Source organism: Muscardinus avellanarius, assembly GCF_963383645.1.
Source record: "Muscardinus avellanarius genome assembly, chromosome: 8".
NCBI classification, from domain to species: Eukaryota; Metazoa; Chordata; class Mammalia; order Rodentia; family Gliridae; genus Muscardinus; species Muscardinus avellanarius.
The window spans coordinates 39301650-39327828 of record NC_137794.1 but is presented as its reverse complement, the minus strand read 5'-3'; positions in this window follow the sequence as shown (position 1 = coordinate 39327828).

The window sequence follows — 26179 nt, the reverse complement described above, 5'->3', positions numbered from 1 at the left end:
AAAGAAAGAAACTTGATAGGCATGCAAGTAATGATTTAAAAGATCAGGCAAAGTTAAAAAATGAGATACCAGAAATAGAACACTTAGTCCAATTGATACAGGTATCAATTTTGTCATTTAAAAAGTATTTGTTCAAATATATTCAGAATATTACCAAAGAATACTTGAAGGTAGGGATGAAATCAAAGCATGTAGTGATGGGTCATGTGTAAATGTCCTTGAGAATTGCCCAGGTCTACACCTGGTCAGGCTCTACCTGTGCATACCTATATATCAGCCCAAACTGAAGCCCATGAATGTAGAGGATTGCAAAACAGGCAGAGAACAATGCTAGCTGAGAGGAATCAGGATTCCCTTGGGTTAAATGCATACTAGAGCTGTAAGATTGATTTGTGCTTCCTATAACTCAGTGAGAGTGGACCTATCTGCCCTTGCCTCCCTAGGTTTCTTTCTGCACCGCCTACAGTCTCTCTCCTTTCCTTTACCCTGTCCTAATGATTTGTTCTCGCTAATTGCGCATCCCCCCATCTTCCTCAAGGGCTTTGATAAATGTGGACAATCTTTGTTTTCCTCACATTCTGTGCCTCGCGTGAGTCATCTCTAAGGGCACTGAATCATGTTCCTTATCGCTCAGCCTCCTGTTTGAAGTCCTTGCCTGGATACATGCTTATTCATCCCCACTCTCTCCACAGTGTACATGTGTGCTGTTTACATTGGGCTGGAATCTGTTGTTAGTGGATGACTCGAGTGTCCCCTTCTTTCCCTGAAGGGCCATCCCTGTTCCTCCTGCCTGTTCAGCTCCCAGTGGGAGAGGAAAAAGCAGGAGTTCTGGCCCTTCACCTCTGCATGTGGACTCTTGCCCAAATCTTCATTCCAGACCGTCCCTTTTTGTTTGTGCTTTATAGCTGCCTTTTCCATAACATTGTCTATTCAGCTAATGAAGAAGAAAGAGGCTCCCCATCCCCAGATTGGCTCGGGGCATCCTGGGGTCTGGGGCTGTACTGAAGGATCACAGGTTCTTTCTCTCCACTCCTCCTTTAATGTGTTTCCCTTTATTACACAAATCAGTGTTTTCTCCTTGGTTTTCTTTTGATTAGTGTAAGTATGCCTCAGAGTACAAATTAAAGAATCTGCACTGCTCAGTGGAATGCTCTGTTTGATGACCCCAGACACTGGGACTTTGCATGAACACTCTGATATTTAGTAATTGGTAATAGATCTTGACATTTCAACAGGCTCCAGTAGGTTATCCCCATTCTTCAGTCTCCTCCCCTTAGCAAGTTGCTCTGGAATTGATTTATGAAGCTAAGTTGCTTTTTACTTGTTTTATTCCTCATTATTCATATTTAATGTTATCCACACTTGACCTTGTGACTCTAATTCCTTAAACTGAGTAATGTACACACATTGACTTTGTTCTTCTTGACAGGTCTTATCATTTTTTATCTTTGCCATCCCACTTTCAGCCTTTTAAAGACCCAGGGCTCTCTGAATCTCTTATCTGTTTACATTCTTCTTCATTATTTAGTATTAATGTCCTTTGTTCAGCCATTATTCTCTAGGTTGTTATTTTCCCTAGTTTCCTGATTTGGGTCTTTCTGTCACTGAGCCACATTTCTCACTACCACATTTTAGAGGTGAGCTATAGCCTCATCCATGAACCTCATTCAAGTGTTGTAAAGAAAATCATTGAAACCAAGAATTCAGCAACAATTCTATAAGTTCTTGCCTGGGATTTTCAGCATCATTTAGGAACATCAGTTGTGAATTGTTGCTGAGAGTGTACATTTAATCAGAGGAGGAATATCACTCAGCAGTTAAGAAATAAGGCAGAAATGTTGCCCTCAAATAATTATTAGGACAAAGATACAGCACAAAATACTTGCATGGATATGACTGGATCCAGGGGTGTTCCAGAGGGAGATTATGTTGTTCTTTGGAAATATTTTTCACAAAGTCATGAATTGACAAATAACCATTAGTACCCATTCAGTGGTCTAGGTACAAATGGCAATCCATTTCCTAACTTCTTTTGAAGTGTCATGATGTGAATTGGCAGGGAAATAAACTACAGCATGGGAATACTACTCACGCAAGCCTTAACACTTGGGCAGTTAGTTTAGTTACTTAGACTGTTTTTCTGCTAAAGCCAAGTGTGGGCCACTTAGTTTCATGATCTCACTTGCTGGGGAAAAAAATGACAAGTGTCTCCCAGCAGCACATTTTAGAGGGGATAAAGGGAAAACATAATATTGGTGCTAACCCTAAATAATTACCTCCCTAGAAAAATTAGGTTAAACTTGATTAAAGATTAGACAGTGAATTAAGACTGTGCTTTTGAGATGAAAGAGCATATTTTTATTATAACAATAATACCAGCACTATTATAATTACTACTATTATCACATGTCACATATTGTTTAGACCTTTAGCTCTCATAGTATTTAAAAATACTATGCAGACTAATATGCTCCTCAGCAATAAAGAAGAATGGGTAAATAGATGCCAAAATGTTTTCTTTCAAAATAAAATTTTCATTTAAAAGTCATCTTTTATTGTTTTTACCTGATTGACTATATTCTGTGGCAGAGTTACCATGACTGACCAGAGCCATTTGCACCTTGAAGTAGGTCAAGTTTTGAAATAAATTAGTCATCTATATTCAGGGTTCTCCTCTTAGGGCGAGATTAGGTAGAGTTAAGGTTAAGGTATTGCCAAAAAAAAAAAAAAAAAAAAAAACCTAAATGCAATGCCTCGGACATTATAGAAGTTAATTTTTTTTCCTATGGTACAGTCCTTAGCATATACATCTTTTACTCAAGGTCCTACAGGGACTGAGGCCCTTTCTATGTTGTTACTTTGCAAATTCCTAGAATTTTACCCTTGTCTAAATGATTGAACTAGGGTCACTAACCCACACCTAGCCTGTAGGGAAAAAAAAAAAAGAAGTGGAGAGCAAGTGACTTTCGATGTATGTAATCTATAAGTTATATAAAACAGTTGTGCTCTTATTTAAATGGCTGTAAGGGAGACCTGGGGAGGATGGTGGCCAAAGCCCCATGACTCCCATGGGGACTTGAGGATAGTGTTCTGCAAATAAAAGGATGAAGAAAATAATGGATCCTGGGAATGATTACTGGTCTCTGCCACCCTTACTGCAATTGACAAAGTGCTATTATTGTTTTGTGTAAGTGTTTAAAGTGTGTGTGTGTGTGTGTGTGTGTTCTCATGTTCTCTGAAGTTTTTCACCCATTCATTGGTAGCAATTTCTTTATTTTATACTTTATTTATTTTGTGGTACTGGAGATTGAACCCAGGGGCATTCTATCTCTGAGTTACATCTCTAGAACTTTTTATTTTTTATTTTGAAACAGGGTCTCAATAGGTTGCCAAAAGTCTCACTGAGTTACTGACACTGTCCTTGAACCTGAAACATCCCTGTCTCAGGCTCACAAATACTGGGATTATAGGTGTGTGCCACCACAACCAGCTGTAATAATTCCCTTTAAAGGCGGTCTTTAAAATTATCTATTTAGGACAATCAAATAATTTCTGACAAGCATTATATTCTATTTAATAAGCCAAATCTACTTCTTAATTATTCATTTGAATAGATCAAAATCTAGTCTCAGAACTTATGTCTTTTCTACCCCATTCTCTCCCAGCCCCCAGCTTAAGTTTAGGTTGTTAAAATACTCTTTGAATCAACTTTTTCTGGTTTTGTTTACTGTTGAAAATTAGTGTTATGCATTTCACTGATTTTAATAATCCAAATAGCTGACTACCATTAATTGAACCCTGCTCTAAAGATTATGAATCATTCCATCCTTTGCACACCCCCCACCGTGACACAGTTCTCCTCATGCACTCTGTAAGTGAGGGGATCAAGACTCAGTAGAGCAAGTCACCTGCATTATAGTCTACGCTCTAAATCGCAGCCTTGCACCTCTATGAGAAAGGTAAATCTGTTGTTCAAGTCACTGAGATGTAAAGCTAAGATCACCTCACCTGGATGAATCAAAACAACCTGAGCAATGCATAATCTTCAGTTTGCAGAATGCCCTGCATTCAATACCTTTGAGATCACCGTATTTTGAAAAAGATATCAAAAGGAATCTGTGCTTCTCACAGTTTTTGTTTACTCTCCAAAGTCACACCACCTTATAGTGCAATAATAAAATTAGTGCATCAGAACATTGCTTTTTAACATTTTCATAAAAATGAAGGTACTTTTGATCCTTTCTCTATTGCCAAGTTCAGAGGCACCATATACCCTGTTTTTTTAAACTGGAAACCGACTGTAAAAATATAGTCCTCCATCTCTCAGCAGTGATAGATAAGAAGTACTGAAACAGCATTAATAATTAATGGGCAGACAAGATGAAACTCCAGTTGCTCAGACTGCTGTCTCCACATAATCTGTATTTTATACAAAAGGAGAAAGAACTCAATGGAATTTTAGCTGTGACCGGATAAAAACTGCCAGCAAAATGTGATAAGGAAAGTCTAATGTGTATATTAATCATGTTTATAGCTCCTCATTTGTTGATATATTAGCCTAAACTCCCTTTAAAAATACATTTTTGATCACCAGTAGATTCATTTAATGCAATCAAACTTCAACTAGGGTCCAATTAAGGTTTCTAATTTTTATTAATCAAAAATAATTCATCTTTCTCATAAATCAGGAAGCAAATGGGTTAAGAATTTTAGTGCAAGATGAGAAGCATTAGGAAAAGAAATCTAAAGAAGTTTGATGCATGATGTAAATATGCCATCGTATGTTTATAGCTTGAGTTAACATTTGGCACTTTTATTATCCAAATTGTTTTTCTAGATATAATGAACATATAATATGACTCAAAGCGAAACACAATTTACCCTTGAATGGTGTCAGCTTCAACATGATGCATTTTTATTTTCTCTGGATCAGTTATAACAAAACAGATTACAGAACTGGGACAGGGAATGGAGTGTTTCTAGAGATATCTATAATTTTGTGGTTAAAAGCCTAAGAAAATAGACTCAGTTTAATCTAGAAGAAAAGGAGTTGCTATGTATAATAATTTGAGGGCACTGGAAAAAAACAAAATGTACAAACTATGGCTTAGAAAAAATTGTTCGGTCATATATATTCAATGATCCTCGAAAGTTATACCTATCTGTAATCATAACTCAAATTTGTCACAAACATCAAGATTAAAGGGAAGAAAATGGGCAGGAGAAGACAAGGGAAGATGTACTAAATACAGAATGTGAGCTTAGCCACACTCTCAGGATGTTGAAAAGGCAGAAAATTTTGTCAGTATACCCAGGTGTATGCTTGTTACTTACAATAGGTTGCTATAGGTGTAAACATCATATCTTACAATTTAGACAACAATCGAAATATTTCTGTGTCTATAGTGCTAATAAGTGAAAGTCCCTAAACCTTGGTACTAAAATAAATTAGAATAAGCTCTAAGAAACAGGTTAGGGAGGAAATGTATGAAAAAAAGATCATATAATTTTTAAAAAGTAAGATCACCTGCACGGTTTTTGTTCCTGAGAACTACTTTGGCTATTCTGAGTTTTTTGTTGTTCCAGATGAATTTAAGGACTGATTTTTCTATGTCTGTAAGGAATGACCTTGGTAATTTAATGAATATGATATTGAATCTGTAGCTCACTTTTGGAAATATGGCCATTTTGATGATATTTATTCTGCCTGTTCATGAACATGGAAGATCTTTCCATCTTCTAAGGTCTTCTTTGATTTCTTTTTTCATTGTTTTATAATTTTCTTTGTAAAGGTCTTTTACTGTCTTGGGTAAGTTTATTCCTAAGAGGGGAAATCTCAGCAAAGCTAGAATGGAAGGATAGGAGAGGAAGAAGGCTGAGGTTGATTAATGGAGTAGGAGCTATATCCAATTATGTGTAAAAGTATGAATATAGATGGTTAAACTGGACACTCACTGTTGGAAGGGAGGAAAGGGAGTGGAGGGGAAAAGGGCACCAAGAACAGTATAAATGTATACCATTTTCAATATGTTCCATGTATAAATAAAATTTAAAAATAAAAAATAAAAAAGTTTATTCCTACGTATTTTATTTATATCCTGAGTAAAGGTGTTTTCTGGATTTCTTTCTCAGTGGATTTATGTGATATAAGGAAAAGCTTCTGATTTTTGAAAGATTGATTTTGTATCCAGAAACCATGCTGAATTTGTTGATCAGTTCTATAATCCCTTTGTTGAGTTTGTTGGGTCTTCTAAGTATAGTATGTTATTTTCAAATAGTGAAAGTTTTAGTTCTTCTTTTCCTATTTGTACTCCTTTGATTTCCTTTCCTTGCCTTATTGTTCTGACTAAAGTCTCAAGTATTATATTGAAAAAGAGTGGTAATAATAAACATCTTTGTCTTATTCCTATTTTTACGGGGAATTTATGCCATTTTTCCCCATTGAATATGATGTTGGCTGTGGGCCTATTGTAAATTGACTTTATGATGTTGAGGTTATATTCCTTTTATTCTGATTCTCTGTAGTGCTTTTAGCATAAATGGATGTTGGATTTTGTAAAATGCTTTTTCAGCATCTATTGAAATTATCATGTGATTTTTTGTCTTTGATTCTATTTATGTGATGAATTACATGGATTGATTTTAGTATGTTGAACCAGCATGAGCCCTACTTGGTCATGGTGTATATTTTTCTTGATGTGGTTTTGAATGAGTGTTGCTAGTATTTTGTTTAGCAGTTTTGCATTCAAGTTCATCAGTGATATAGGCCTGTAATTTTCCTTCCTTGAGCTGTCTTTATTTGGTTTTGGTATTAATGTGATGTTGGCTTTATAGAACGTATTTGAGAAAGTCTCATTTCTTTCTATTTCATGAAATAGATTGAGGAGTATGGGAATTAGCTCTTCTATAAAGGTTTTGTAAAATGTGTATCTATGTTCATAGCTGCACAATTCACAATTGCCAAACTATGGAACAAGCCAAGATGTCCATCAACAGATGAATGGATTGCAAAACTATGGGATATGTACACAATAGAATTTTACTCAGCCACTGGGCGTGGTGGTGCACGCTTGTAATCCCTGTGCTTGGGAGATGGAGACAGGAGGATCATGCAGGTTTGAAGCCAGCCTTGCTGGCTTAAGAGACCCTGTTACCAAATTAAAAAAAATTTTATATATATATATATATATATATATATATATATATATATATATATATATATTAGGTCTGGGAGTATAGCCCAGAGATAGAAAGGTTTCCAGGAACCCCAATACCACCAAAAAAAAATTACTCAGCCATAAAAAAAACACAATTATGTCATTTACAGGGAAATGTATGGAACTGGAGGACATTATGTTAAGTGATATTAGTCAGTCACAAAAAATAAGAAATTGGATGCTCTCCTTAATTTGTGAAAGCTAAGGAGAAAATGGGTTATAGGAGGAACTCTAGACAAAGAAGGAGATACTATAGATGAGCAAAGAAGGTGACCTGAGGGGATGGGAGGGGGGAAGAGGGAAATTCTCTAATGCTCATGATGTACAGTAACAAACATATCAATGTCAATCACTAAGCCAAACGTGAGAAGGGAGGGGGAGGAATGGAGTAAAAACTGCGTAAGGGCTAATTGGGTGATGTGTGCATGTACGCCTCCACCATCTTATACTCCATTAAGATGTATGTCTGCAATGCACCAATAAAAATTTTTTTAAAATTAAAAAGTAAGACCAAAGGTACTAGAATAATAACCATAATAGTCTATAAGTCTTATTTGGTAGTATAAATATGACTACTGTGGTGGACTGTTTTAACTAATAGGATCATAGGATAGTGTAGAAAGAATTTTATGAGTTCATTTCTTACAAAGGCTAACTAAAGTTATATAGATAAAAATAATTTTCTAGACACAAATTCCCCCATACGTTTCTATGTATGTAATAACCTAGGCCACTGGACTTCACAAAACACGGTATAGATGAAGTTATATACTACTGAGTTCAGCCATTCTCTTACCACTGTTAGAAAAAGAATTCACAACTCTTTCTTTTTAACCAATGGCCAATCAATATCATCACTAGTTCTATAAAAAGATAATAAAAAACTTAGCAAAATTTCCTAAGCTGATGTATTGTTGGAACCCTGGCTGCCACGTCATCTAAAGCTTAGATGTATGATGTCATGAATAAGGCCCAAGAAGTAGAATCATGTGACCTAGGCACGCAAACTCTTCACCTTTCTTGAGTTTATTTATTCACTTGTAATATGGGGCTAATAATACCTGATCTGTTGGCCCACAGGAATCTAGTGAGGTTTTATTTTTAATGAGAAAAGGTGTGCAAAGGGGTCTGTGGAACTGTAAAAACCATGCAGATGTGAGGTGTGATTATTAAGCTATGGGGTTTCTCACCTTTCTGTAAGGATTTCTAAGAATCCAAGATTAAAGCTGGGACCCTGTGTCTCAAGCTTAGTTCATTTCTAGAAATTCTACCATTAGCCTACCACCAGCATTTCCCCCAAACAAGGCCTGAAGAATACTGATTCCATGGAAAAATTAGTGAGAAGTATTACAAAAAGGAATTTCATGATAAGACCTATTTGAGAAACAGATTTCCCTTTCCTACAGGATTCTTCAGTCTTAATGTATAAATTAAGGACCTCTAATAGGAAGGGTATCAGATGGAGTTTTCCCAAATTTACTTGACCATAGAAATTATTTCTTATCTATCATAACTTGGCAATGTTACTCTACAAAAATTACTTTGGGAAACACTGATGAGATTTCTTGTATTTGTTAAAAAAGAATGTATTAAAGATAGACTGACCTCTAATTCTGTTAAGGCTCACCGTGCTAATCTAGAAACCAGTGTTTTTATAAAATATTGTCCCTTGAGATACTTGTTTTAAATATACACTCCAGAGCCTTCCTCAGACTTTAGGTTCAGTCACAGAAATATGAATTTTTATAGGCTCCATAGGTATTTGAATCCAGACCATGGTTTTACAACATCCTACAGGAGTGAGCACCAGTGGCTCTATAGTTTTAATGGCTTATTAATATGAGATGTGTCTCGTCTGTGAGAGTTTTGTGTATTTGAACCTGGAGAAGGCAAGTTCATCCTCAAAAATCTCTAGGTAGATCAATTCCTTCAGTACCCACCAGTGCGACTTTTGCCAACTGACCAGCCATCTGAACTATGTGCATGGTGCTCTCCTGATGTAATGTGCTGCCTTTCTTACAAAAAGAAAAAGACCACAAGAGGCATATTTCAATGAGTAAGGGCACAAGTATTCCTCTATATGAATTCTTTGAAATCCACATTTATATGTCTGGGAAAGGAGCAGTTTAATGTCCACTTTGCTAGCAGAGCTACTATAAATGGAAACGGGGGAGACTGGACACCTCTCTTGGACCTTGAACATACTAGAGTGAAGTAATACTATCTAAAAATAACCAACGTGCCCACATGACATTGTAAACACGGTAAGCCACACATAAGGACACAGTTTGTAATTCAACTGGAATGTGCATCTTGAGTTATTTTCTCTGTAAAACCCACAGATTCTACAGCTCATGTTAATAAGCAGAAATGTTACTTGTAAACATGCGCAGGAAGGAGCCTGGACAGTCATACTCTCTGTAGCGTCAAAGCTCATTTTTGCAGAGCCCTTTCAATTCATTTTCCAAATGTGGGATTGATATGTATCTCTGAGTATCCAAAAGAGAGAAGAAAAAAAAAACTCATTTAGCTGGCTCTGAACAGTGAGGTTTTTTTGTTTTGGTTTTTTATTTATTTATTTATTTTTTGCCAGCTATTTGTTCCATCAAAATCAACCTTGGAAGACAGTTTCTCATATCATTTCTGCACCATGCATGATAAAATGGGCTCTGCAGTCAGTTTGCTAGAATTTGAATCCAATCTCTTCTATGTAGTTAAATTCTTAAATTCTCTATACTTCAGGATTTTCATCTCTAAAATAGAACAGTAGTTATATATCAACTGCCATGTGAATCAGATAAGAAATGCACAGCGCCTGGCTCGTCCTCAGAGCTCATAATGCTAGTTGTTACTTTCTCAGCCCCATTTAGCCACAAGATTGTGTTTTATAGCTCTTCTCTATTCCTATAGAAATAAGTTTCACATGCAAAAGGGAACTGCTGGATGATGTTGGGAAGTTGGAAGAATGAACATGTTGAATTGATCTGAGGACTTTTTAAAGCCTCTGGATATTTTTCTTGGACATTAGGAATGTTGTGAGACAGTTCTGAGAAGAGTAAGATCTGTGGTGACAGGGCTTCACCTCAAACCCCGCTCCTCCATTGTGAACTCAGGGATCACAGTGGGTTTCTCAGTCCTGTGGATACTGTACTTCCATGAAAATCATGCCTTCTCTGTGCGCTCATTTAAATACATTTTTAAAATGGTCTTTTGGAGAGGATATCACTGATCTTTATATAGGACTTGGAGGTACAACGTGCCATCAAAATAATAATGATTTACTTAAGAAATTGCCATAATACTGCCTGCACTTTGATCTTCAAGAAAGTATCTTATTTAGTCCTGTCCAAATAGCAAGATGGTGAAGTGCTTCAACAGCTGAAAGTGAAATTGCTACTATGAAAAATGTGGTGTGTGCTGATGAATATCACTTCCATGCTGGTGTGTGCTGCTAAACAGCATGCCAGGAGAAGCTGTACTCCATGACTGCACTTTTAACCCAGTGATAAGTGGGATGCTGAAAACCTGCTAGAGTAAGAACTACAAATATTTAAGATATCACTTCACCCCTTACATCTGATGATGGAAGGCTTTATCTCAAAGTCCGGGTAAGAGTGAAATGAGTTGCCTGTATCTACACTTTAGAATTTGGCAAAAGCATACCCGGTATTTTCCTCGTGGTTGGTATGGCAAGGATAGAGACTCAGGAAGGTGAGTGGGATGGAGAAGACTAAAACAATCTTTCAGAAGTGGGAGAAGTGAGGGGCAGCAGTATTCTCTCCTCCCTAGATACTGCCCTTTGAACCTGGTCTTGATCCTGTGGGGCCAGATGATACTTCTTTTTACCCAAACCTAAATGTTACTTGGACTTTTGCTTTTCTACATGTGACCTACTGGGTTGAGACTCACTACTAGTCACAAAGTTAATTTAGTATTAAGAGCCAATATTGAAAAATACACTAGAATAGGTCAGAACACAGAACACGTAATAAGATTTGTGACAGTTTGTTTCAGTTGTGTGTGTGCATTTGTGTGTATAACACATCTTTTTTTTTGTGTGGTACCAGGAATGGAACCCAGGGACTTTTTACCTCTGGGCTACACATCCAGACCTATTTTATATTTTATTGGAAACAGGGTCTCATTGAGTTGCTGAGAGCCTCATCAAGTAGCTGAGGCTGGCTTCGAACCTGTGTGATCCTCCTGTCTCAGCCTCCCAAGCGCTGGGATTACAAGCATGTTCCACCACGCCCGGCTTTAACACATCATAATTTAAATTGCATTTTTGACTTTGGGGCTGTTTTAAGAATTCTAAGCTGGGCATTGTAGCATGTGTACCTATAAAACTAGCACTAAGGAGGGTGAAGCAAGAGGATTACCTGAGCCCATGAGCTCGGGGCCAATCTGGGCAATATAACAATACCCTATCTCAAAAAAGTCTTGAAAGCCACTCTTTATTAAACAGTATTTCTATGTTCATTTAATTTAGAAAGCAGATTACCAAACAGAAGGAAGCAATGTTTCTACTGTATCACTCAAGTTACTGCTCATTGTCTATATCTTTTTTTGTGCACTTACTGACTTGCCATCCAGTAGATAGTGTAGATAATAGTGAACATTTATTGTGCTCTTATCTACTGTTGGACAATGTGCTAAGTATTTGTGTGTGTTTTAATCCTAAAGGAGCCCTGCTAATTAAGTACAGTTACAGTAGCCCCCTTATCTGCAGTTTAACTTTCCGTGGTTTTAGTTACCCAGGGCCAGCCACGGTCTGAAAATGTTAAATGGTAAATTCCACAAATAAAAAATGATTTATATTAAAAATCAGTAACCCGATGAAATCTCATGTCATCCTGCTTCATCCCACCTAGGCAGGAAGCATCCCTTTGTTCAGTGTGTCCACATTGTATACACTACCCGCCACCCGTTGTCCTTTTAGTTAGGAGGCTGAATGCCTCAGTGTTGCAGTGTTAGTGCTGTGTTGTTCACCTAATGCCTGTGTCGTCCACCTCACCTCATCAGTAGGTACTGTACCATTTGCATCATAACAAGTAGAAGGGTGAATGCAATGGAATATTTTGAGAAAGATTACACTCATGTGACTTTTATAATAGTATATTGTTATATGTTCTATTTATTATTAGTTACTAGTATGAATTTCTTACTGTGCCTAATTTATAAATTAAACTTTGTCATAGGTGTGTATGTATAGGAAAAAAACCCACAGTATTTATAGTTTGATGCTGTTTGCAGTTTTAGTTATCCATTGAGGATCCTGAAACATAACCCCCATGGACAAATAGGGACTACTGCATATAATTACTTTAGTTTTATAGGTGGGGAAACTGAGACCAAGAGAAGTTAAATAACTTGCTCATATTTACACAGTTACTAAGGGGGAGGGCTAAGATTTGAACCTAGGCAGCTTGGGGTCAGAGTTATCACCTGACAATTATTAGGAGTTGTGTTTTATTATTGAGCTATTATAACAAAATACCATAAAGTGGGTAACTTATAAACAACAAAAAGTTATTTCTCACAGTTCTAGTATCTAGGAAGTCCAGTATCAGGGTTTTGGTAGATTTTGTATCCATGCCGGGGAGGGGCGGGTGCTTATTTATAGCATATTTTTGTTGTGTGTTCACAAGGCAGAAATGGTGGTTGAGCTTCCTTGGGCCTGTTTTATGAAAGCACTAATCCCAAGGCCTTCATGAAAAAACACTTCTCAAAGGCCCCATTTCTTATTTCATACTTAGTATTTCGATTTTGGGGTATATGAACTCAAACTATAGCAGAGTCCCCAAAGCCCAGGAGGCCATAACTTTTCCTAATTTAGCACCAACAGTATTTCTTCCTTGCTGCAAATGAAATTACCAATAATTGTTCACATTTGAGCTACAAAACTAGCAGCTTCATAAGCCTCAACCTGATGGCCCTTCCTATCTGCAAATGGGTATTAAAGGATGAGTAAAGACTTAGCCCCAGATTTAATACATTTGTAATCTAGGGACTGAGAAAGAGGGATATTTAGGATCTTTTCTATCTCATACTTTGATCCTTCTGGGTGGGTTTTCACAAAAACATGTTTGTGTAAATAGTTGAATGTTAGAGCTGACAAGGACTTTATCAACTCTTCACAAAGACCCCATTTTTAGAAAATATGGATGAGTAAATGAAGCCCTAATGAGATTAGGTGATTAATGTCGAGTCAATCACTGGCAGAGCTGAGACTGGAATTGTAGTTTGCCTTTACTTCCAGTTTTGGAGACTTTGACTCCATTGAAATAGTTGTGTATGGATAGATTTAAAAGTCCTAGGATGTTGAATTTTGCAAATTCTAACTCCTACCACTTTTTAATGGTTAAGAAACTCTGGACCAAATTTAAAGCCTGCTGTTCACTTTTACAGCTCAACCTTCATTCTCCCTTTGTTTACTTGCTTGCTTTATTTACTTGTTTATTCATTTAGCCCTGCTATCTTTTATCTTTTTCAATTTTTCCACATTATGTGATCTTGGGAGCTACCTCAAAATATTTTTATTTAAAAAGAGAAGGTTAAATTTAAAAAGTGTTTAAGTTATATTAAAGGATGCAATCATATCCATTTGAATGATCAAATGGACCGTGACAGGTGAAGAAAGATGTTTAAAGGATACCAACAAAAGACAGGCAATGGGGCAGAGAAGGGGCCAGGACAGGGAGTGCGGTTTAGGAAACATGAACAACCCAGAGAGGTGTGGTAGGAAGCCAGAGGGTTGCAACAGGCCACGCTTTTGCCCATTGCTCTTGAAATGGAAAGATGGAGGGCTCTGATGCGTAACTCTACCATGGCCTCAGCTGATGCTTCCCTCACCACTGCCCTAGAGGAGCCCTTCATTACAGCAAGGCTGGGCCCCTGTTCCCTTCCCACATACTGTGGGCTCTCAGCCTCCAGTTTTGGTTTGAGATATTGTCACCTACTCACCTCTAAATATATTAACATTTCAAGGAATATATCCTTTATCATGAAGTCTTCTCAATGACTGGATCCCCACATAATCTCTTATCTTAAATCTCTATACCCAAATGCTCATATTTTATACCATATATTATTTTTTATTTTTATGGGTACATTGTAGTCATATATCTTAATGGAGTGCAAGATGGTAGCAGCGTTTATGCACACATCACTCATTTAGCCCTTCCCCAATCCCCACGCCATTATCTCCTCCCTCCCTACTTCTCATGTTTGTTTAGTGATTGACTTTAATATGTTTGTAAATGTACATCTTATGCATTATGAAATTTTTCTCTTTAGGTTGTGATCTTAATGAATGTGTTATGTTTGCATGGAGGGGTCTCTAAAACATGTATCACGCCGGGCGTGGTGGCGCACGCTTGTAATCCCTATGCTTGGGAGGTGGAGACAGGAGTGATGTGTGCATGTATGCCTCTACCATCTTGTACCCCATTAAGATGTATGATTACAATGCACCAATAAAAACTTTTTTAAAAAAGATGTGTGGGTGTAATGGCACATACCTATAATTCCAGTACTTGGGAGGCCAAGACAGGAGGATCATATGTTCAAGGCCACCCTAAGAAATTTGGCAAGACTCTCACAAACTTAGTGAGACCTCATCTCAAAATAAAAAATGAAATAGGGCTGGGGGTGTAGTCTGGAGATAGAATGGCCCTGGGCTCAAACCCCAGCACCAAAAAATCAATTAATTAAAGGATGCATTGACATATAAAAGTTTATCTCACTCTTTGTGGCTTTAAATACTGATATCCTGTGTTTATTAGGAAAGTCCTTGTACTGACAGAGACAAATATCAAGACTCTTTTGAATATTTCTTGAAGTAGATCTGGCACTATTTGATTATATTATTTATAAGGAGCTTAGTTTTAGGTAATTGGAGCATAGATGAGTTCATTCTAAGTCCACTTAAAGCCATAGGCGTTTAAAATTGTTAGAATGCTTCTGTTCCCCTAAACTATTTGTTTCTTCATGGTCTTTCTATTCTGTCACTACGGTGGTGAGGGCAGCGACACTTCACGGAACATGCCACCAATCATGCTTCATGGTCTCTTGTTCTGTCACTGCAGTGGCGAGGGCAGCGACACCTCACAGAACACACCACCAATCACAACGCTTTCTCTGTCATCAGAAGCTTGTGGAATGAAGACAAGATGGCTCCCAGACGTTTCCTTTGACAGCTGTTACTCCAGGGACCCAGAACTATGGAGCTTTTCAAGTGATAACTGCCTAATTAGTTGGAGCTTTAGTATCCTCTGGCTACATCTTGTCCTCAGCTCAAATGTTCACTTATCTAAACCAAAGTGTTACATGACGTCTTTGTTGTTTTAGGAACGCACAGTTACCATTCCCAGGCTGCCCCCGCACTATCTCAGATATGTGCTGTGTGACACATCTTCAAATTCAGAATATGATGTAGAGAAAAACAAGTCTTACGAGTTTGAAGTTTGTCACTAACAATTTTAAACAAAGCAAGTTTTGAAGTGGATTTATGCTCTACATGCTGCTGGATTTCACTTTTTCTATATATTCCTAAAGCATGCAAGCATGCGCAAACAGTGAATGAAAGGATTCAAATGGGAGTCTTGAAGCAGCAGCGATATGTATATGAGTAATAGTTCCCACATGGGAGATACAAGTATTTTGCTTCTTATCTTAGAATAGTGAAAAAGAGAGAGAGTGAAAAAAGACATTTTGGAAAGGGGAATAAAACATACAAAAAGAGACCTGCAATTGAGAAGGCATGAGATTGTCCTTTCTGATAAAAATTATTGAAGGAGAATTACAGCCCCTCCCAATAAATTAGAAGAAACCACAGACATCCAAGAGTCAGAAATAAATAAATACGTGGAGTGTATGGGGAGTATTAAACATAGGCCAGGATACTCATTATGGTTGTAGTTCAGGGTAATTAAAGGAGTGAGCAAGACCAGAAATAAGTGGCCAGTAATATTAATATCATGCTCCCTAGTTCCAAGGCAGAGGACTTGAGAAGGCCGTGAAGTCTGACTCCTACTCTAAAGCTCTGGGACCAAGGTGGAAAACAAGTGAGAGAGTGGAAACGGGAGGGAATACAGCCTGAGTGTGAAGCAGCACAGGGACATTGGACTTACTGTAAATTAAAGGAGTTAAACTTGCAGTTGCCTGTTTGGAAACCCTGACTACTGTAGCCCAACTCCATGGTGGAGAGGAAAGCTGATTATAGAAACTATTCCTGAGGAAGACTAGATGTTAGACTTACTAGATAAAGATTTTTGATTCTGCTATTAAAATATGATTTAAAATATATTCAAAGAAACAAAAGAAATCATGTTCAAGGAATAAAATCAATGAAAGGCTGAAAACAATGTCACACCAAATAAACAATATAAATATAGATATAAATTATAACAAAGCATCAGATAGAAATTATAAAGTATAACGATTCAAATTAAAAAATTCAACAGAGGAGTTCAACATCAGATTTGAGTTAGCAGAAGTAATAAGGTCAGTGAACTTGAAAATAGTGCCTTCCTTGTCTACACTTTTACTGTTGGGGGTTCCAGTTACCCATTGTCAACTTCAGTTTAAAAACAATAAATGGAAAATTTGAGAAATAAACAGTTCATTAGTTTTAAATCACATGCCATTTTTCATGAGTAAATCTCATACCATTCCATTCTCTACTGCCCAGGTTGGGAATCATCACTAGTAAGACAGAAATAACTTCTAATGTTCTATTGTATAGTGGGATGACTGTGGTTGATAAAGACTGAATATTTCAAAATATCAAGTAGAGAGAATTTTGATTGTTCCAAATACGCACTTACAATATAATAATTGTGTGAGGTTATAGATATGCCAATTTTCCCAATATGATAATTTCATATTATATAATAAAAGTTGTACCCTTATTGAAATATTATACCATACCCCATACATATGTACAATTACTATATGTCAAAATAAAAATATATAAACATAAAAATAAAACAATAAAAAATAGATAACTGATTTTTAATTTAAAAAAAAGTCATGAAGTCCAGAGAGCAATAAGATGAAATAGTCAAAGTGTTGTTGAATAGGAATTATCTGTCCAGTGAATTTATTCTTCAAAAATTGAAAAACACGCCAGGCATGGTGGCACACGTTTATAATCCCCGCACTTGGCAGGTGGAGACAGGAGGATTGTGCAGGTTCGAAGCCAGCCACGCTGGCTTAAGAGCCCCTGTTTCCAAATAAAAAAGTATAGAAATTGGTCTGGGAGTGTAGCCTGGAGGTAGAAAGGTTTCTAGGAACCCCAGTACCACCCAAAAAAATATTAAAAAACACTAATACATATCCTGCTAAACAAAAACTGAATCTTGTCAGGCGTGGTGGAGCACGGCTTGTAATTCCTGCACTTGGGAGGTGGAGACAGGAGTATCACGTTAGTTTGAAGTCAGCCTCGCTGGCTTAAAAGGCCCTGTTTCCAAATAAAATATAAAATAGGTCTGGGAGTGTAGCCCAGAGGTAGAAGGGTTTCCAGGAACCCCAGTACCACCAAAAAATTTAAATAATAAATAAATAAATAAATAAATAACTGAATCTTTTGCTAGCCGACTTGCCCTAAAAGAAATGTTCAAAGAAGTTCTACAACTGGAAATGGGAAGACCCTAGATAGCCATTTGAATTTATATGCCGAAAGAAGGACTAGAATAGCTAAATAGCTACTAAGGAAATTTAAGAGAGAACTTAATTTTTTGTTTGAAACTGGTGTGTGTGTGTGTGTGTGTGTGTGTGTGTGTGTGTGTGTGTGTGTGTGTTAACTATGCTCTGTGGTGATGGGAATATAGTGTATAAATATTTATGTCCAGTAGTACTGCTATGGTTTGAATGTTGAATATTCCCTAAAATGTTCCATTGTGTTATAGGCATTATCTCAGTAGTGCCATGAGTGTGACCTGCTATAGACATTTAGAAGGTAGGGCTTTCTTTGCTTGTTGGACACATGCCCCTGAAGGGGACTATGCGACCCAGCTTCTTCCTTTTTTCCTTTCCTCCTGGACTTGTAATGTAAGTTTTGATCCACCACCTGCTCCCACCATGATGCTACCTTGCCATAAAGCAACAGTGCCAATTAGTCCTGGACTCGAACCCCCAAAACAGTGATGAAAAACAAACCTTTTCTCTTTACAGTTGTCTCAGAATCTTTGTTATAGTGACAGAAATCTGAAAACACAAATACAAAGGAATAGGACAGGAACAAAGCTATATAGAGGTAAAGTTTTTATATATTATTAAGTTGCTATTAATCTGAACCAGAGTGTTTAAATTTAGATATAAATTTTAATCCCCTTGGTAACTAATAATAACTTAAAACATAGTAAAAGAAACAAGAAAATGAATATGGTATCTTAGATAATATCTGTTTTTAAGAAGGAGGTTGTTATGGAAAAATAAAGGAATAAAAAGACATAGCATATAAAGTGATAGATATAAGTCCTACTATATGAATAATTACATTTTATAATTACTTCTTCCCAATCACCAAATTTTATTTACTTGAAAGTGACATTGTCATCATGGAGAATCCATACTCAATAATAGTAATAAAATCTAAAATGGGCAATCTGAGCAATCACTTAGCAAAGAAAATATATAAATGGCCAATAAGTACATCACTAGACATAATGGAAATACAAATCTAAAACCTAACAAAATGGATACACAGTAATAATAGTGGCTAGAATACTACCAATACTAACTCTTGGTGAGAATGTGAAGTAACCAGAGCTCTCACACATTTCTAGTGGAACTAAAAAATGATACAACCTCTTTAGCAAAAGGTCTAGTGATGTCTTGGGAAATTAAAGGTATTCCCACTTGAAAATGAACAGTTACAATTATAGGTTTTTACCTAAGAGAAATGAAAACATATGTCTACACAAAGACTTATCAAAGACTGTTTATGGCAGCTTGTGTTAAATCTATAACCCTATCCCCCTGTTCATCAATAAGAGAAGGGATAAACAAATCATGCCATATTCATTCAAAAACTAGTATGATGAGAGTGAACTGTCAATTTTTGCAGAAATGGCTAAGTCACCAAAAATGTTTGCTTAGTGAAATCAGGTTTTCAGAAAAAGGTTTTATGTATAATTCCATTTATATGAAGTTTGCAAACAGACAAAATTAATCCATGATGAAATAAAATCAGAACATTAGATGCCTTTGGAGAAGAAAGTAGGGGAGGAATTTGATGAGACCTTATAAGATGATGGAAATTATCCATGTCTTGATGAAGATTTGGCCTAATATACAATGTACGCATCAGTCAAGAGCCATCACGGGGTACATTTAATTTTATATTTGGGTGTTTAATTGCACGTAAATTTTATCTTTAAAAAACCTGTAAACTAATATCAAATCCTTAATGATATTCATGCTAAAATGTTTAGTTGATTGATGAAAGCATCTTACTTTAAATTTCATCAAAAAATAAGATAACTTGATGGTTAGACATGCAATAAGGTAAATATGGCAACATGTTCTTTATAGAATCTGGGCCATCATAACAGAATGCTCACTGTTCAGTTCTTTCAGTTTTTCTATAAGCTTATAATATTTTATGATAAGCTGCTGAGAAACAATTGTATTTAATTAAATGCCCAGAGTTCAAGGTCACTCATAAAGCCTGCATACTCTTAGAAAGAAAATTAGCCTGGTGAAGGGAAACATGAACTAAGACACTGTGTTTAAAGAGAATTGTATAGTCTTAGACACACTGTGTGAAATCACTACACCTCATTTTACTAATCTATAAAGTAAGTATAATTATCTTCATTTTTCAAGTTTGTAAAAAGGTTTGGAGATACTGGTCTTTAATGGGTAATAAAAACATATTATGTGATTTATTATTACTTCTATAAGTCATGATTAATTTTACCTCTTAACATCTTTGCTCTTACCAGATGGTATAAAGACATTTGATCTCCAAAGGTTGTTAGGATAATTTAATAAATTAATATATATAAAGTGCCCAACACTGAGCTTAGGAAAATATGTAGATTAAAAATAGGCTGAACCAGATGAAAAGACTGGGTTTGTTTTTCAGTATTTGGTGTGGTTGTCTGTTTGTTTGTTTGTTTGTTTGTTTGTTTGTTTTAAAAGTCGAATATCGGCCATTTTATTTGGTTTAATCTAATAATAATATGTTGATAAAGATATAAAATATATGAAGATGAGACATAGACATTTAAATATCCCTAGGAAAATCTAGATGGTGTTGGCATACAGTGTTCAGTCAAACATTCTGAAATAATTTTGATGCCTGAACATTAGCTTCTCGATGTAACTTTGTCAGCCCACCAACTGTTCTTAGGGTGGGCAACTTTTCCCAGTTTTCCTAGGACTTTCCTACTTCTAGCACTTAATATTTTATATCCAGGAAACTCATCAATTCAAGGCAAACCAGGATGGCTGATCATCTCAAATAATTCAGAAGTTATTTCCATAACCAGCATCATCTTTGAGTGCTGCCCAGGAACTCAGTTTGATAAGCTTGTCATAAAATATTATAGGGAACATTCTCTTTCCAGAGAACAGCTTTTTCATACTTAGAAATGTCACAGTTTCCAGAAGATGACAAGACGAACTACTCGTGTTTGGGGTTGGTCAAATGATTTTAAGCTCTAGATTGGTCTACTGTTATGGCTCTGAGCTACAGATGCTGTTAGGTCCTGCTTACTTTAAGAGCGTGTAACATGGAAGTGTAACCAGAGATATCACTGATTACCTGGAACTAAGGCAGGGTAAAGAAATCTACAGGACACTTTTCTATTTATGTTCAGAAGGGTCTGTATAACCTTCAGTAGGAGGCAAGAAATGGGACAAGGGTATTCAAGGATCCTAGTGATCACACCTCTTCCAGCAACCCTCCTCCCAGCACATGTGGGGCCTCTATGGTGTAACCTAATCTAGAAGTGTGTTAAGCATTAAGGCAGCAAGGCTTAATCCGCAGGGGGGACTCCCCAGCACACTGAAGGTTGAAGCCTGGGGAACTGCTCATGAGCTCCAGCTGGAAAACACATATGGGAGATGAACAGGTTTATCTTTGCAAACTCTGTTTACAAACAAGGTGCATTTGTTCTCCACACAGTTTGTCTTTGCCACTGGCACTTGAGGAATCCAATTTCAACTTAAAAACTACAATTTGGCATCACTCCCAAGATTGTATACAGTTTCTTGCCAAGGTTTTTCTTTTTAAGGTAATATCCTTATCCCGGTGGGTGGAGGAGCTGAAGTGCATTTATTCACTCAGAAATGTATTCCAAGATTTATTGGCAAGCTCTGTGTTTCAGGGCATGTTCCAATGACACGCAAAATTCAGTTATATATTTTCTGTATCCCCCCAAATTATCTGATAATATATAGAAACATCACTGAAATACATTACTGATAATACATAGAAATGTTAATTCATAGAAATGATAACACGTGGAAACACCACTGAAAAACATAAAAATGTTTCTATGTATTATCAGTAATCACCAGTTTTCTCCTGGGTCTTTAGAGCAGAAATAGAATTCTTGTCTCTTTGTGAGTTTCTCATCTACCCTGGAAACCAATCATGTTTCTAGGTATTATCAGATATTTCAAGACATATTATGCCATGAAAGGGGGTTATTAGCATTAGAATCAGAAAAAAAATTGTGGACTTCTTCTCTAAAAGAAAAGAAAATAGTCTTACATAAGGCAGGAGAAAACAACATAACCTAGTGTGAGTGGAGAGTGCTTGATGCAGTTAGGAAAGCAACTTTGATATCTAAGCTTGGTAAGATAGTTGTATCGAAAAGGAGGAAGACAAGAACAATGCAGACAGAAGAATAGCAGGAGCAAAAGTCCTCTTCCAATTATCTCTTACAAGTAATAATGTCCTTCCTTTTCCCATCTGAGTTGGCCTTAGTTCACATCTCCAATTTTGTTCTGGATCTTTAGAGCAGAGATCAACCTGCTCCCTCATCCTTTTGTCTCTTGTCTCTGAACATTTTTCCTCCATCCTGTAACAGAATATAATGTGGACTTTGGCACCACAGACATATAGATTTGGATTTGGGTCCAGCTGTCAGAGCACTCTATAGCAATGGATAATTGGAAGAAGTCTTTCAAGCCAAAATTAATGGCTCAAAATAAAAAAAATAATAATATGATTATTTTTTACAGTTCCAGGGACTGGATGGGCTTGGCAGGCAGTTCTTGCTCAGGGTCTCTCCTGTGTTTGCAGTCAGACTGGTGACTGGAGCTGGAGTTATCTTGAAGTCTTCTTGTCTGGGGGGTGATGCTATCTGTCAGCTGGGTCCTCAGCTTGGCTGGGGCCTGAGATGCCTACCTACAGAAGACCTCTCCAGATCGTCTCTCTCCTCCTTACCACAGCGTCTAGAGCTCAAGAGATAGCATCCTAAGAAAACCAGGTAGAAGAACATTGTTCTTTGCAACCTTCCTTTGTGGGTGACATGGTATTACTTCTGCTGCAACCACAGTGCCACCCAGATTCAAGGGAGATGACACAGCCTCATGTCTGCATAGGAGAATCAACAATATCACATTCTGAGAAGTGCTTGTAGGTAGGGCTACAGCATGGTGGCCATCTTTGGAAAATACAGTCTGCCATACCACAAGGGCATGGGGGTTGCTTCCACACCTTAGGGAAAGAGCACATGGAGAAATGAGTGTGGAGAGACAGTGAGTCCAGACCAGACCTTTTGGTCCACATTAAGAAGCTTTATCTTTTTCATAAGCCATAGGAACCTAACTGATTTTTAGAAAGATATTCTAGTATTCAATACACTGAAGTATTCATTAGCAAAAACTCTGGAGATAGTTTGCTTGCTGTTGAAAAATAATTTACCCTCTTTACACCTTGGTTTCCTCACTTGTAAAATAAGGAAAAATTGCTATTTGATATAGTACCTATCCCACAGAGCAATTAGAAGGATTAAATGATAGTTTGGTTTGCATTCTTTTGTGTGCTGCCTGATCATATGGTAGGTTCGTCCCCATTCTTCGGAGTATCCTCCATACTGTTTTCCAAAGTGGTGTCAATCATTTGAAATCCCACCAAAAACACATTAGAGTTCCCACTTCTCCACATCTTCGCTAGTATTTGTTGTTGTTTGCGTTTTTAATGATTGCCATTCTTGGGCCACAAGTGGTGGCTCACATTTGTAATCCCAGCATTAGGGAGGTAGAGGCTGCATTTGGGAGGCAGAGACTGGAGGATCGCGGTTTGCAAACAGCCTCAGCTACTTAGGGAAGCCCTTCACAACTCAGTGAGACCCTGTCTCAAAACAAAAAAATGACTAAAATATAGGGCTAGGATATAGCTCGGAGGTAGAATGCCCCTGGGTTCCATCCCCAATACTGAAAAAAAAAAAAAAAACAATAATAAGATTGCCATTCTAGTTGAAGTTAGGTGAAATCTCAAAGTATCTATGTTCATAGCTGCACAATTCACCATTGCCAAACTATGGAACCAGCCAAGATGTCCATCAACAGATGAATGGATTACAAAACTATGGAATATGTACACAATGGAATTTTACTCAGCCATTAAAAAAACTCAATTACGTCAGTTTCAGGGAAATGGATGGAACTGGAGAAGATTATGCTAAGTGAGACTAATCAGTCACAAAAAGTAAAAAATTGAATGTTCTCTCTAATATGCGGAAGCCAGGGAGTAAATGGGTCATAGGAGGATCTCTAGACGAAGAAGAAGAACCATAGATGAGCAAATAAGGTGACCTAAATGAGGGGGATGGGAGGAGGGAAGAAGGAAATTCTCTAATGTACATGATGTACATTCACAAACATATCAAAGTCAATCACTAAACCAAACATGAGAATGAGGAAGGGGAAGGGAATGAGGTGGGAATTGGGGAAGGACTAATTGAGTGATGTGTGCACATATGCCTCCACCATCTTGTACTCCATTGAGATGTATGACTACAATGCACCAATAAAATTTTATTTATTTATTTATTTATTTATTTATTTATTTATTTATTTATTTATTTACGGGTCTGGGGATGGAACCCAGGGGCATTCGACCTCCGAGCTACACCCCCTTCCCTATTTTTTATTCTTTATTTTGAAACCAGGTCTCACTGAGTTGCAGAGGGCCTCACTAAGTATCTGATGCTATCTGCAAACGTAATCCTCCAGGTCTGAGCCTCCCAAATGCTGGGATTACAAGTGTGCGCCACCACGCCCAGCTAAAAAAAGTTTTTAAAGGAAAGATTAAATGGGTAAGTACAAACAAGTGCTTAGAATAGTGGTGCTCAAAATACCAGAACAGTAGCCCTCTGTTACCATCACAGCTTCTGCCTTGGAATCAAAGTGTGTGGCTCCTGCTCAGGCAGTTCCGCGGGCCCACTTTGACAGTCAGCCGTACCAGTGGGCTGTGCGGGTGAGCTTCCTCACCTTCCCCTGCCCACCGTAGCTTCCCAAGTCCTTTCCACTAAAAGAAAAGCACTGAGTCTCACCAGCTTCCTCACTCACCTTCTCCAGATGGGGCTCTTTGTCCTGGTACTTGGTGTGACCTGAACTTGCCTTTTTTTTTTTTTCTGGCTAAGTTATTTTTATGCTTCAAGATCAAGCTCAGGCAGAAATTCTTCCAAGATCCTTGGTCTAACTCTACCTCCAGTGGTATACCATTTGCATTTCTGTCAAAATCAGCACCTGTTACATCATTTTTGGTGCCCAGGGCAAAATGAGGATTTATTCAAATTAGCTTTATTCAAATTTTTCAGAAATTTTAAAATAGCAACAATAGAACATTAAACCAAAGGTGGGGGCCTTCCAGGTTCTGGGTCTGTAATAACCACACAGGATGCTGGTCCAAGAAGTCCACCCTGTCAAAATACTTATCAGGCTGTTCTCTAGTTATCTGGGAAGATTCACCCAGAGGTATTTCTTCCACTAAAGTAGGAGCCTCTTGAGAACGAAAACATTATCTCTGTATCAGTGCTACTGAGCACAATAAGCACTGAAGAAAACTACATTAATATGCTAACTGATAACTAGCATTAAAAATATACTAATAACAAAGAAGATTGGAAAAAAACAAGAGACACATCTTGATTCTCCTATAAACCCTGATAGCCAATGGATAAAAGCCAAATCTTGATAATCAGACATCAACACACTAACTCACTTAGACCTTTTAAGTTCCTGACACTTGCCAATCCTCAGACACCTCATTTGTAAAATAGGCAAGACCATTGAACCAAAGTATAGCTGCCACAGGGATTAAGTAAGAATAATGCAGGTTCAGATATGACACACGTACAAGTTAGTCCATTAATAATGGTTATCACTAGAAAACATAGGGAGTCAAATTTAGAAAGGTGCTTCTTACATTTCAAAATACTTTTATGCTCATGGTTTCATTTAAAATCCCTTTATTTATTTATTTATTTATTTATTTATTTAATTTGGTGGTATTGGGGTACCTGGAAACCCTTCTACCTCCAGGCTACACTCCCAGACCTATTTTTTAATATTTTTATTTGGAAACAGGGTCTCTTAAGCCAGCGTGCACGGCTGGCTTCGAACCAGCGCGATCCTCCTGTCTCTGCTTCCCAAGTGCGGGGATTATAAGCGTGCATCACCACGCCCGACTCCCATCTTATTATTTTAAATATGAGAAGAAAATAATGGGCTTTCTATCATTTATGCAGAAGGCAGGAGTAGAAAACGAAAGCAACAAAAAGCAACAGTCTTAGATCTCTTTACACTCATCCAACTTCTTTTAATTACACCAACGTTGATATTGCTTTCAAAGAAGATATATCTATGAAAAATTTTCTACAATGAAGGGCCTTTTAAATACATAACTAAATTCTATTTTTTTTCTGACCACAGTGCATTGTAAATAGCTTTGATTCCATCCACTCAGAATGAAGGAATTAATGAGGTGACTTTGG